The sequence below is a fragment of the Marmota flaviventris genome, chromosome X, assembly GCF_047511675.1.
Source record: "Marmota flaviventris isolate mMarFla1 chromosome X, mMarFla1.hap1, whole genome shotgun sequence".
Classification (NCBI taxonomy): Eukaryota; Metazoa; Chordata; class Mammalia; order Rodentia; family Sciuridae; genus Marmota; species Marmota flaviventris.
In genome coordinates, this window is record NC_092518.1 from 16,217,207 (window position 1) to 16,232,240 (window position 15,034).

Sequence of the window (15,034 nt, forward strand, 5' to 3'; positions counted from 1 at the left end):
TCTGACTGTTTCTTTCTCTAACTGCATTTCAAATACCCAATAATTCATCTTTCCCTTCTAATTGCTGTCTATAAGAGCCTCATGGCCTGCTGCCTAGTGAATTTTGCCATAAACCTCCATTGGATATGGCAGAATGCAGAGCAGTTGGGAGCCATCGGGAGCAGCTGGCAGAAGAGCCCTCAAGATGCAAAGAAGAAGAAAACCTGTATTGGCCATGTGTCCTTCTTCTCTGTGCATGATGTGTGCAAATGTCCTGAGGCAAATCCTTTCCAGTAACCAAATAGATCTACTTCTTAGCCCATCATTTAACACAAATGATCCAAAGACCATGCTTATCAATTGTGGACCAGTAGTAGACCATTGTGTAGGAGTATAAAAGTTAGCAGTAGAAACTTGGTGGGCCTTGTAAATTTTTCTGATACCATAAACAAGATAAGGGAATAAATGAGGAAAGAATGAAGAGTATTGTTGTTTAAAAATTAAAAAAATGGAGCCTATCTTAATTCTAGGTATTCTGATGGAACTGGAGCTCTAGTGGGTATAGCATGCCTGGTACACTGTTCATGGATGCCACTCTGCAGCTGGGAGACTATAAAATCTGGAGCATTTTTTTTTTCATTCAAGAGATGTTTTGAAACCTTTCTGATAATAGCTATCACCTGGGATGTCTAGAAATTTTATAGCTTTCTGGATCCCCTTCCCAGCCTGGTTCATGGATCTAGGGTAGAGTCTGAACATTTGTGATTTAGGCCAGTGTGATTGTTATCATTAGGGAATCATACTGAGTCATCATGGGCACTAAATTATTTTTTGTTTTGGTTCTGGAGACCCAAAGGGCTTTGTGCATGCTAGGTAAGCACTGTACCATTGAGCTATATCCCCAACCCCAAGCAGAAATATTTTTGCATTATGATCAAGAAACAAAGAAGGCAACATTCTGGTAATGCTTAGACTTGTTGAAATGGGAGTGTGCAGAAGTTTAGCAAGGATATTTTCTAGAGCTTTAATATGACCTTGCCATAGATGTTTTATGTGAAAAGGCTATTCAGTGTTTCTAGTGAAGAAAGAATTTGGGTGGTGGTGGGGGGGGAGTGCTGGAGGAAGACAAATGGTAAATTTGATTTTGTTTTCCCCTCCAAGGTCTGTCAAAGCTGTCTTTTAAGTCATGAAAGGACAGGTGTGCACAGAATGTTATGGAAAGTGCTCCAGAAGGTAGATATCTGGGATATCTGGAACAGAATTGGGCAGTTGAGGCCTCAGCATATTTGGGGCTCTTTAGCCTAACTCCTTAGGGACTGGGGTAGTGTATGTATGAATTAGTACAAGGCCACAAGGGTGGGGTGGATTGTGAGGGTGTGTGTGTTTTATGAATGGACAGATACTTGGGAATGTTCTGGAAACTTCAGTCAGTTCTTTGAGAAATATGCATCAAGATTGCCTCCGGGCAATCTTCCTAGTTCCATAAGGGAGTGGGTGCCTTACATTTGGGCTTTCTAGGCAAGCAGATCATACCTCCTTCTTAAAGGAGAACTCTTCCCAGTATTTCTAATATTAGACGTGTTCTTGCTTGCCCTCTGAGTTGCTCTCCAGTCTTCGATTTTATTTCATGAGAGCTGTCAGTTTTTCTTCTAAAAGTAGTCTTTGAACACTCTGCTTTCTTTGAGCTGAGTTCAATCTGCCAGGAACTCTGCTAGTTCCTCGACAGGTACAAATATCAAAGGCAATTGTCCTCCTGGATCTCGCTAGGTTCCCCAGGTATATTTTATCTTTCAGATTTCAGAGTAGTGCCTTTAATGAAAAGCAAGAATGAAGGATGTTTCCAAGAATTTCCAGCAATTCTCTGAGGCTCGTCCCGCCCTGGACCCCAAAAGATGGAGGTTTTCCTTCTCCAAATTAAATGAACTTGCAGTTCTAGAAATGACCTCTGGGTGGAGCTCATACTACTCATAAAGAACACAATGAGCTGACAGCTTTTATGCAGCTTTCTACTTTGGGCCTGTTTTTGAAAAAGAAAATTTTTTTCTTGCCCTTTTTCTCTGCTGTCCTCAATTTGATTGCCTTTTAATAGTCAACAAGAAAGGAGGGACTCTGCCTAATAATTCCTTGAATCTTAGATGGAAATCTCTGACTATCTCAGGGCTTTGTCTCTCTGATATGGAGTAGCCCCTGCATTAAGAAAGGATTTGCCTGCATTTGAAGTGGAGGTGAATAATTCGCCTTTTCTTCCTGGCATGACTTGGCACTGTTCTTTGGGCATGTGTTTTATGCAGTATATCACCCAGGCGGAAGATTTCTCATCAATAATAGTGCCCACACTGGGCCAATGCTGAGTCACTTGGCAACCCATTGGGAAAGCTGAAAAAATGTTCCTATTTGCGAGGGGCCAAAGCTTTTTTTACCCCCTTGCCATGAAGCTCTGGACTGCAGCTAATTAAAGCTCCTCCTAAGAGGTGTCGACCTCAGCATTCTATAGTGACCAACTTCCTGAACTGGGTGGTCCAGATATTCACAGTGGTCTGAGGCCTAACCCCGTGGCTTTTGTGGCAGTGACCCCATCTCAAAATGGAAGTGTGTCCATGTGGCTTTGCTGCACTGTTTACTGGGGGTGCTCATTGTAAAAGATAAATGAGGGTGTCTCTGTTTCTGTGAAGGGGAAATTTGTTATCTCTGTCTCTCTGCCTTTTCCTGCTCATCTCTTAAGAGGTCATGGATGCTTTTGTGTGTTGAAACACATGGTGTAGCTTTCAAGTGCAAATTTGGTATTGTGAAATAAGCACCAGTTTTTGTTCAGGATTCTGCATTTCCTGCAAGCATGTACTCTTATTGTAAATAAGTAGCATAGGATGGGAGGCCTGCAATTTTTCTGGTAATCAAAGTCAGTGAATGAGTGTAAGATGATAAAAGAATGATTTGGGGGGTATCTTCTGGAGGATTTACCCTTGCCAGAGCAAAGGAAGAGGCTTTCAAGGTCAATATATAATGATTCCTAAATTGGGAGGGAGAAGGACTCAGTGTAACCTTCAGCCACCCTGGCCAGCTCAGGGTCAGATCGGGAGGAGCAGTTTTCTGAACAAGGTTCATCCCCAGCTGAACTAAATTATGTAGCCAAATGCTGAATCCCTTCTGAAATGCTTGTTTGTGCTTTTTGTCACCAGGACCTAAGCTTGTTAGGCTACATCCAGAGAAAAATACCAGGATGGAAGTCACTGGGAGGTAGCATGCTGAGGGTGCTGTGAGGGAGTTGCCTTAGCCACAGCAGGTGCAGAGAAGTCAGCTGTATGTTCCCATCTCCACAGGCATGCAACTCCCACACACAGACTTTGAATGAAGAGGGAAGTGTTCTCTTGCAGAGGGCAAAACAGGAGTGTAGCTCACCTCTTTGCCTTTGTCTCTAAGCTCTGCCAATCCTAGGCATTGCATTTCCCTCTGGCATGCATTCTGGTACCACCAGTTAGTGCCCTGCCTGCGTCCTCAGCAGAGCCTGACAGGCAGCTCTAGGGAACTTGTTGTGATGCAGATCCCTTCGACATACTGCCCTCCCCCCACACTCTAGGGGTGGGGCTAAACCCTTTGGGTAATAAAGTTTGGGAACCAGTGACCTTGTCCTTACCACTTCATTGCTCACCTGTCTATCTTCTAGCTGCAGTCTCCTGCTTTTGCCTAAGAGCTTTCTCTTCCCACTGAGCCTGCTGTGTCACTCACATGGAGGGCCTGGAGTACAGTGTAGGACTGGGGGGCACACCACAACCTCTTCAACAGCCCTCAACCAACAATTGATGGGCAATGGTGTGTGTACCTGCCCCAGCTTCCTCGTCCCTCTCCTGTGTTCCACAAGGGCTCCTGGGGCTTCCCCAGTGGGCTTGAGCTGCTTGGCAAGATGCCCTTTATTGACTGCCTTCCATTCTACTCTCACTTCTCTGTGCCCCTCTGGTGTTTCTTTCACCTCCCAAATGAACTGCATGTGCTTGAATCCTTGTCTCAGGGTTTGCTTCTAAGGGGATCCCCACTGAGGACACAGCCCCAGGATTGTGTGTTCCACACTTCCTTGCCTTGAAGGTGACAATGCATTTCACTGCATCCCAGCAAACTCAATTCTGCAAACATTTCCAGCACAATGATGATGTGCCAGGTGCTGGGCCAGGAGCTGCGGATTCTGAATGGGGGATAGTCATCTGCAGTCACTCCTGTCTGCAGGGCCCTTTATACTCCTAGTGTGGTACAGGAGTGCCATGGATGCAGGGGAGATAGGAGATGGTTTAATATCATGGAGATGCAAAGCAGTTCTGAAAATTTAGGGGAGGAGGCTTCTAAGGAGCCCAAACATGTGCATGGGGCATGCTATTCAGAGAGTGCCCACCCAGTTCCTTCCTCTCTCCCTCTGTTATGTAATCAGATCCTGTCACTGCCCATGTCCTTGCAGCCTATGGGCAAGGCTTCCTCTGGGCTCTTCCTACTTGCTAATTCCAGTAACTCTGCAACCAGCAGTCCTTGTCCCTTGCTACATCACTTAACTCCCTTACTCCTGCTGCACTACACATACTCATTATAAATTGATTTGTAGAAGAAAAGGAAAGGAAGGACTTTGGTCAAAGTCTCCTTCTCATTCCTATTACACCTGTATAACTACCCAAGAATGCAGTTACCCCAGCTAGGTATGGTGGTGCATGCCTACAATCTCAGCTACTTGGGAGGCTGAAGTGGGAGGATTGTAAGTTCAAAGCCGGCCTGGGCAATAGTGAGACCCTGTCTCAAAAAATAAAAAGGGCTGGGGATATAGCTCAGTCATAGAGAGTCCCAGGTTCAATACCCAGTATTACAAAACAAAACAAAGCGATACTGTATAGATATGGAATGGTATTTCATTATTTTTAAGGTGAATTTCCCTAGAGAGCTTAGCACGTGTGAGACCCTGAGTTCAATCCCCAGCACCACACACAAAAGTGTGTGTCGGTGTGTGTGTGTGTGTGTGTGAGAGAGAGAGAGAGAGAGAGAGAGAGAGAGAGAGAGAGAGAGAGAACAGAGAGAGAGAGAGAGAGAGAGAGAGAGAGAGAGAAGAGACCTTGCTTCCTGTACCAGCTCCAGTGTTTACCAGGGACCTGGAGGGGCAAAACAGCATGTAAGCCTCTTGCTTGCCCTGGGTCCCTCCTCTCCTGGCTCCTATGTGCCTTCCATACTGAGCTTGTACCAGCCCTATCACCCCATTTCTCTGGCTCCCTGTCTCTCACACACAAACAAGCCAAGATAGACTTCCTACTTGTATCTCCTTTCCTTCGTTGGCCTTAACAGAAATTGCAGTATACAGATTAATAACACAGACTGCAAAAACACTGCCTAGGTTTCAAACCAACTTTCTATCTCTTCTTAGCTCTGTGACCTGTTTGGAAATTACTTCATCTCTATTGTCCTCAGTTTTCACATCTGTAAAATGGGGAGATCAGTACCTACCATAGAAGTTTGTTATTTGGATTAAAGGAGTCAGTATTCTAAAGCACTTAGATGAATTCCTAGAGCATGAGGAATACTCTCAACACTGCCAGCAGCTTCTATCAAACTTCTGTCCTGTGGGAGTGGAGAGGCTTTGGTTGCATTGGTGGGTGGGAGAAAGGAAGTGAGTGTGGTTTGGTTCATTAGTTTGGGTCATTGGACTTTCCTGTTGGTTAGGGAGGTGGGTGGGTAACCTAAGTCCATGGTCCCTGAGTCCCTTTAGACTCTCAGATATTCCACCTCCCACTCCTGCCCCCTCCTCCCCTTATAAAATAAGAAGCATCCCCTACTGAGAAAATCATAGGAGGTGATAGCTTTTCTCTGTGGATTTTAGATTTTCTGGGTTTGAACAAATTCAGTATCATCTTTGTGTTATATATGTTTTAAGCACAAAAGCAAATATATGGTATAAGTAAGAGTTTGACATATATATATTTATCAGAGGCATATTCTATCTAGTATTTATTTTCCATGCTGGGGATGGAACCCATGGCTTCACATATGCTAGGCAGGTGCTTTACCACTGAGCTGCATCCTCCTGATATGGTTTTGGAGTGAGTTTAATCAAATTTCCATGTTCTAGTGCCTCATATCAATTGTTTTGGGTGATGCTTTAGGTTATTCATTCTCACACTTGACTATGGGTCAGCACCATCAGGAGAGACCCCTTAGAATGCAAATTGCCAGTTCTAGCCCCACAGTTTCTGATCTAGTAGGTCTAAGGTGGCCTTGGGAATTTGCATTTCTGACAAGTCTTTAGTTGATGCTGATGCTATTGGTGTGGGACCCACACTCTGAGAACTCCAGGTGATTATAGGGGAAATTTTCCTGACATCAAGTCTGTGTTAATAAGTGGTCACTTCTTCTCACTCCTTGCAGAAGTCCTTTTTTCACCATCTCACAGGTGAGTGCCCTGGGCGAAGATTGGGGCACTCAGAGCTCAACCATGCCAACATTTTGCACTGTTGCTCCATCTGCCAAACTACTGCAATGACATAAAATCCATATGGCGGAAGTTATTTCTTTTTACAGATGAAGAAACCAACGCACAGAAAGGGCAATCAACCTTGCCCAAGGTCATTCAGCTAGTGGGGGGAAGACTGGGATTCCATTCCTGGCAATCTGGTTTCACAGTCTGTGTTTTGTTTTCCAGAGCAGGTGATACCAGCTTCTTGGTATCACCAATACGCTAGTTAGAAATGCAGATTCTTGGCTCCATCCCATACCTATAGAATCAAAAACTCGGGAAGAGGACTCAGGAATGTGCATTTTAATCAACTCTCCAGATGATTCTAATGCAGCCAAAGTGAGAACCAATCTCTCTGCTGCAGTTATGATGCCTTATCCTGCTGGCTTCTCTCCAGTTTTCAACATCTTTTTTTTTTTTTTTTTTTTTTAAAGCTCAAGTTCAAGGCTGAACACAATATTCTAGATAGAGTCCAACTCACCCAGCACAATGGGAATATTATTGCTGCCTATGTTTTGCATACAAATTATATTAAGGAATCCGAAGCTGATATTATGGCTATCTTTCCCCCTCAGCCATGCATGTCACTGTTGGCTCATAACAAATTTACAGTCAGTTAATTTCTAGGTCTTTTTTTTTTTTTTTTAATCTCACAGGAGCTGTTGTTAAGCCTTGTTGCTGCAGTCCTAAAGTTAGCATTTTTAAAAAACCTCATCCTAGAATTTCACATTTTTTCTCATTACGATGCATTTAGTTGTTTTTGTTTATGGCTCTGGCTTTTGAAAAATATTTCTGCATCTTCTTCATGTTTATTATTTTTGCTATGAAAATCTATGTTCGTTAAAGAAAATCTTCAAAGTAAAATACAGAAATAGAAAGAGAAACTCATCAATAGTTCCATCACCCAAACATAACCACTGCTTATATTTTGATGTATTACTGTAATTTCTCCTATACATAAAAAGCATTCTTGAACAATGCTGTGTATGTAAATTTGATTCCTTTCTTAGTCTCCTAACATTTATATTGTAAGCATTTTGCGTAATATTACATATTCTTTGTGAAAGAATATTCACCATTATTACATATTCTTTTACTAGTCATACAGAAGATCACTTAAACATCTCCCCATAGTTGGGTCTGGTTGGATATCTATTATAGCTATTGCTATGATAAACATGTTTTTCACAATGCTCTTCTCCCAAATTTAGAATTAATTCTTTAGAATGGTATCCCAGATGATCTTTAGTAACTCAGGTCTGTCATTCAGTGTATTAACTACCATTCTCACTTCTATATAATTCATAATTTGATAAATTCACTTTCTGGTTTTATTGTTTTTCTGAGTTATTAATAAGCATGCTCACAAAATGGAACTAGAATCAGCCCATTTGCTCATACTTTTGAAGATTCTCTTCCAAGTTGTTCTGTTGAACAAAAATGTTCTTGAGGGGCTGGGGATGTGGCTCAAGCCGTAGCGTGCTCACCTGGCATGCGCGGGGCACTAGGTTTGATCCTCAGCACCACATACAAACAAAGATGTTGTGTCTGCCAAAAACTAAAAAAAAATAAAAAAAAAATATTAAAAAATTCTCTCTCTCTCTCTCTCTCTCTCTCTCTCTTTAAAAAAAATGTTCTTGAAGAAACTGCTCTATTAAAGGTCTTTTGTTAAATACCAATCAGTGCATTAACCAGTAGATTTTCAGTCCATTGTTCTACTTTGGACAAAATACTTAGAAGTGCCTACAAGGAAAACCTGAGATATTTAGCAGTGCTTTGATATAATTTGATTACATTATTTAAGACATTCCTCAATTTCCCAAACTTTCAATGAATTAACAAAGTGGAAATCTGAAGAAAGAACAAATTTGCATGTTTTTTTCCAAAACATTTCATTTTCTTGCATATAGATTTCCAGTGTTCCCAGCACCATTTGTTGAAGATGCTGTCCTTTTTGCAGTGCATGCTTTTGGCACCTTTGTCTAATATAAGGTAGTTGTAATTCTGTGGGTTCGTCTCTGTGTCCTCTATTCTGTACCATTGGTCCACCAGCCTGTTTTGGTTCCAGTACCATGCTGTTTTTGTTACTATTGCTCTGTAGTATAGTTTAAGATCTGGTATAGTGATACCACCTGTTTCACTCTTCCTGCTTAGAAATGCTTTAGCTATTCTGGGTCTCTTATTTTTCCAGATGAATTTCATGATTGATTTTTCTTTTTTCTTTTTCTTTTAAAATATCTTTATTTTATTTTTATGTGGTGCTGAGGATCGATCCCAGTGCCTCACGCATGCCAGGTGAGCGCACTACCACTTGAGCCACATCTCCAGCCCCAAGATTGCTTTTTCTATTTCTATGAGGAATGCCATTGGTATTTTGATTGGAATTGCGTTAAACCTGTATAGGGCTTTTGGTAGTATGGTCATTTTAATAATATTAACTCTGCCTATCCATGAGCGAGGTAGATCTTTCCATCTTCTAAGGTCTTCTTCGATTTCTCTCTTTAGGGATCTGTAGTTTTATTGTATAGATCTTTTACCTCTTTTGTTAAGTTGATTCCCAAGTATTTTATTTTTTTGAGGATATTGTGAATGGGGTAGTTTTCTTCATTTCCTTTTCAGAGGATTTGCCACTGATATACAGAAATGCCTTTGATTTATGGGTGTTGATTTTATATCCTGCCACCTTGCTGAATTCATTTACTAGTTCTAGAAGTTTTCTGGTGGAGTTTTTTGGGACTTCTAGGTATAGAATCATATCGTCAGCAAATAGTGCTAGTTTAAGTTCTTCTTTTTATATAGTTATTGCTTTAATTTCTTTCATCTGTCTAATTGCTCTGGCCAGTGTTTCACGAACTATGTTGAATAGAAGTGGTGAGAGAGGGCATCCATGACTTTTTCCAGATTTTAGAGGGAATGCCTTCAGTTTTTAGAATGATGTTGGCCTGAGGCTTAGCATAGATAGCCTTTACGATGTTGAGATAAGTTCCTGTTATCCCTAGTTTTTCTAGTGTTTTGAATACAAAGGGGTGCTGTATTTTGTCAAATGCTTTTCCTGTGTCTATCGAGATGATCATGTGGTTCTTATCTTTAAGTCTATTGATGTGATGAATTACATTTATTCATTTCCATATGTTGAACCAACCTTGCAGCCCTGGGATGAATCCCACTTGATCATGGTGCACCATCTTTTTGATATGTTTTTGTATTCGATTTGCCAGAATTTTATTGAGGATTCTTGCATCTATATTCATTAGAAATATTGGTCTGAAGTTTTCTTTCTTTGAGGTGTCTTTGTCTGGTTTTGGAATCAGGGTGATATTGGCCTTGGAGAATGAATTTGGAAGTACTTCCTCTTTTTCTATTTCCTGAAATAGATTGAAGAGTACTGGTATTAGTTCTTCTTGAGACGTCTTGTAAAACTCAGCTGTGTATCTGTCCAGTCCTTGGCTTTCTTGGTTGGTAATCTTTTGATGGCTTCTTCTATTTCCTCACTTGATATTGGTCTGTTTAAGTTGTATATATCTTCCTGACTCAATCTGGGCAGGTCATATGACTTTAGGAATTTATCAATGCCTTCAATATCTTCTATTTTATTAGAGTATAAGGTTTCAAAATAATTTCTAATTATCTTCTGTATTTCTGTAGTGTCTGTTTTGATATTACCTTTTTCATCATGTATGCTAGTAATTTGGGTTCTCTCTCTTCTTCTCTTCATTAGCATGGCTAAAGGTCTGTCAATCTTATTTTTTCAAAGAACCAACTTTTAGTTTTGTCAATTTTTTCAATGTTTATTTTGTGTCAGTTTCATTGATTTCAGCTCTGATTTTTAATTATTTCTTGCCTTCTACTGCTTTTGCTGCTGGTTTGTTCTTCTTTTACTAGGGCTTTGAGATGTAGTGTGAGGTCATTTATTTGTTGGCTTTTTCTTCTTTTAAAGAATGAACTCCATGCAACGAATTTTCCTCTTAGTAGTGCTTTCATAGTGTCCCAGAGATTTTGATATGTTGTGTCTGTGTTCTCATTTACCTCTAAGAATTCTTTAATCTCCTCCTTGATGTCTTCTGTAACCCATTGTTCATTCAGTAGCATATTGTTCATTCTCCATGTGATGTAGGATTTTTTCTTCCTTATTTTATCATTGATTTCCAATTTCATTCCATTATGATTGGATAAAATGCATGGTAGTATCTCTACTCCTTTGTATTTGCTAAGAGTTGCTCTGTGGCATAATATATGGTCTATTTTTGAGAATGATCCATGTGCTACTGAGAAGAAAGTGTATGCACTTGATGTTGGTTGATATATTCTATATATGTCTATTAAGTCTAAGTTATTAATTGTGTTCTTGATTTCTATAGTTTCTTTATTCAACTTTTGTTTGGATGATCTGTCCAGTGGTGAGAGAGGTGTGTTAAAGTCACCCATGATTATTGTGTTGTGGTCTATTTGACTTTTGAACTTGAGAAGAGTTTGTTTGATGAACATAGTTGCACCATTGTTTGGGGCAGATATATTAATGATTGTTATGTCTTGTTGGTGTATGGTTCCCTTGAGCAGTATGTAGTGTCCTTCTTTATCCCTTTTGATTAACTTTGGCTTGAAGTCTACTTTATTTGATATGAGTATGGACATTCCTGCTTGCTTCTACAGTCCATGTGAGTGGTATGATTTTTCCCAACCTTTCACCTCCAGTCTGTGTATGTCTTTTCCTATGAGATGAGTCTTTTGGAGGCAACATATTGTTGGGTCTTTTTTTTTTTTTGATCCAATTAGCTAGGCTATGTCTTTTGATTGGTGAGTTTAGTCATTAACATTCAGGGTTATTATTGAGACATGATTTGTATTCCCAGCCATTTTTCTAATTTTTGTTATTTAACTTGACTTGGTTTCTCCTTTGATTAATTTTTCCTTTAGTGTAATACATTCCTCTGCTGATTTTCATTTTTGTTTTTCATTTCCTCTTGATAGCATATTTTGCCAAAGATGTTCTGTAGTGCAGGTTTTCTAGTTGTAAATTCTTTTAACTTTTGTTTATCATGGAAGTTTTTTATTTCATCATCAAATTTAAAGCTTAATTTTTTTCTGGATACAAGTTTCTTGGTTGGCATCCATTTTCTTTCAAAGATTGATATATGTTGTTCTAGGATCTTCTAGTTTTCAGTGTCTGGGTTGAAAAATCTGCACATAACCTAATTGGTTTGCCCCTATATGCAATCTGATTCCTTTCTATTGTGGCTTTTAATATTCTCTCCTTATTCTGTAAGTTAGGAATTTTCATTATAATGTGCCTTGGTGTGTGGAACTGTTGTGATTTTGTACATTTGGTATCCTGTAAGCCTCTTGAATTTGGTTTTCCAATTTGTTCTTCATGTTTCAATTTTTTCTGACATTATTTCATTGAATAGATTGTTCTTTCCTTTGGGTTGGAACTCTGTACCTTCCTATATCCCAATAACTCTTAAATTTGGTCTTTTTATGGTATCCTATATTTTTTGAATGCTCTGCTCATGGTTTCTTACCATTTTTACTGTGTGGTCTTCATTCTTTTCAAGATTATATATTTTGTCTTTATTATCTGAAGTCCTGTCTTCCAAGTGGTCTAATCTGTTGGTGATGCTTTCAATTAAACTTTTAATTTGGTTTATTGTTTCTTTCATTTAAAGGATTTCTGTTTGTTTTTTCTTTAGATTCTCTATCTCACTGTTGAAGTAATCTTTTGCTTCCTGTATTTGTAGCTCTTTTTCAAAATGATCTTTTGCTGCCTGTGTTTTCTCTCTTATATCATCCTTTAATTCACAGAATATTTTAATTATGTACATCCTGAACTGCTTCTCTGCTGTGCTGGCCATGGATTATAATAATGTGGTATCTTGATTTGTTTGGGGGCACTTTCTTCCCTTGTCTTTTCATGTTACTTGTGTGTCTTCTCTTCTAGCACTGTGGATCTGAGTTATTATTGTTTTTACCCTATAGGCTTTTAGTGTCTCTGTAGAGTTCCAAAATCTCTCCTTTGAGGTGAAGGACAATGTTAACAGATCCCAATTTAAACAAAATACCACCTAAAAACCAATAGTTGCTAATCAACGTTTACAGTTTAGTCACAATGTACAGAAATGGTGAATTCAATCATTATCAACAATATACTCAGTAGTTTTGTAAAAGGGTTTACAGTTTCTGATGGTGGACAAAGAACTGGGGGTGAGGAGTAGGATGATATGCTGAGGAGGTAGGAGGTGAGGATATAGAGTTATTATATCTTAGGAAGTGTGAAAGAGAAATCTAAAGAAGAAAGTTAGTAGCAGGAGAATAGAGAGGACGTAATTTTGGGAAGACAAGTAAGAGGGAAGACAGTAGAGTAGATAAAACAAACAAATATATATTAAGAAAAATAAAAAATATTAAAATAGTAAAAATTAGAGAAAAAACAAAAACAAAATAAAGAAAAAAAAGAATATACAACACAACTGTCATATACTATTCAGTCGTCTCAGACCTCAGTATCCTAATTCATGCACAGTACTTGGTTTCACATATGTTGGTGGTATGAGGGTGGGAGAATAGAGAAGAAGAAAGAAAAAAGGAAAAAAAAAACTCAAAGGAAGGATTATTTTGGTTGGAGATCACTCTTTCCTGCTTCCCTTCTCATCCAACAGGTGGGGTCATCTGTTGTTAACTGATATCTCCACCCTCAGGATGGTGATGGAAATCAGAGAGGGAGGGTTGGTCCTGGGTGGCGGGCACCTGGAAGCGGGATGTGGCACCTGTCTGACCCTGAAGGGAGACTACACCTCAGGGATCTCTTTTTGGGCCTGCTCCTGTGATGTGAGCACCTGGTTTTATCTCCTTATCTCACATGAAGATCTTTCAGGTCCTGGTCTCTGTTAGTCTCTAAACTGTACCACATTCACCCTTTCCCTTACTGCTTCCTAATAAGGGACCTTTCTCTCCAGGCTCTTTGTGTGGCGCTTTGGGAACGTTGCATACCTGCCTCTCTGAGAGCTGTTTTTGTTGTTGTTGTTGTGGAGCCATTGTGCCCAATTAGCAGCTGCTTGGGAGAGGGGGGAGTTAGAAACTGGGTACCTGGCCAGCCAGAGTTCCAAACTGGGAGTTGCCCCCAGTAAGGATGGTGATGAAGGTGACCCAAGATGGAAGCATTTTCTTTCAGCGATGAGGTGTCAGGTTGGGTGGTGGGAGCCAGGTGATGGTGTTGGATGTTGAGTTCAGAGACTGGGTCTAAGGTGTGCAGCATGTGGCTATGAAGTTCCCCAGTGCAGTTGGGATACAGCATGTAGCGGACTATCTCCATTGCTGCAGAGTCCCAAGATGGAGGCAACCAGGGGAGCCCCATGTTGGTTGATGAGGGTCCACACAGGAATGGTGGCTGCAGATCTTCTGTGTGAGTAGCTGCCACATGTCCCGCATGAGAGCTGTGTCCTGTATTTCTGCTCGGGTGGGTGGCCAAAAGTTTTGTGCCGGTGCTGATGCTGATGGTCCTGCTGGGGCACCCGGTGGTCCTGCGTGGGCAAGTAGTTAGGAGACCTACTCTGATGCTGAGGCCTGAAGCCTGCATCGTCATGGTGGCCATGATTCCTGCATGGGGGCAGGAATATCACTCACAGAGATGCAGTTTTCTCACTTCTTGAGTCTCAGGTCACGGAGCGACACAGAATGCTGCCTCCCTCTGGCCCACCATCTTGGATCCTGAAATCATTCTTAAGAATTTCCCTCATTACTCTCTTGATTATGCTGACATATAGTTTATATAGGAAAGGCAACATTAATGTCTATCTTTCTATTTATTAATTTTCATAAGATGGTGCCTGGAACTTCCAGAGGTACCAAAGCAATTTTTTTTCAGTGTCATTATAAACTCAGGGATTTTAATGTATTTGATATGTTTAAATTCATTACAATCATTATTCTTTTTGAAGCTCAAATTTTTTCATCTTGGCCAACTTGTGACTCTTCCCTTAGGGGATTTTGACATGACTTCAGTTGTTTTTGACAGTGTCTTTTCTTCCTGGCATGACAAGATATCCTCTTTAATGTTCAACTTTTATTAAATACCAAACTGTTTTTGAACAATTTATAAATCAGCACCTTAATCAATTATTCCATTGAAGAACAATGTATAGATTTTTTTCTCATAGGAAGGAAGAGGATTCCTACCAACTTGTAATGCAGAGTTTCTATAAAAGCAAATTTGCAAAAAAAAATTTGTTAGAGGTTGATGAAGATTATCTTTTATAAGAGACACTATCTCATGTTAGTGTACAAACATGAAAATACACTAAATGGTTTTTGTATAGTGTTGCATGTTTTTCTTTTTGCAATGTCCCATTCTCAATGTTGATCATCAAGAGTATAAATAAATATATAACTAGCATATGACCACTTCATACATTTAAAAAATAATTCTAGTATTCAGGAGTATAACTAATTTGAAATATGTGAAATAATGAGACTATATTTAAAGATAAAACTTGGAATAGTAAAAGCTTAACAATTTTTAACAATATCAGATAAGCAAGCAGTACTAACTTAAACATGAACTGTGAAGTCTTTAGTTTTTAAATGTATATT

At 39.8% G+C, this 15,034-nt stretch overlaps 1 protein-coding gene across 2 annotated transcripts in view; it reads left to right on the top strand.

The window, feature by feature from the left end:
• Phex (phosphate regulating endopeptidase X-linked) overlaps positions 1 to 15,034 on the top strand; it is a 190,344-nt gene that overhangs the window by 93,632 nt on the left and 81,678 nt on the right. The window lies entirely within an intron of this gene.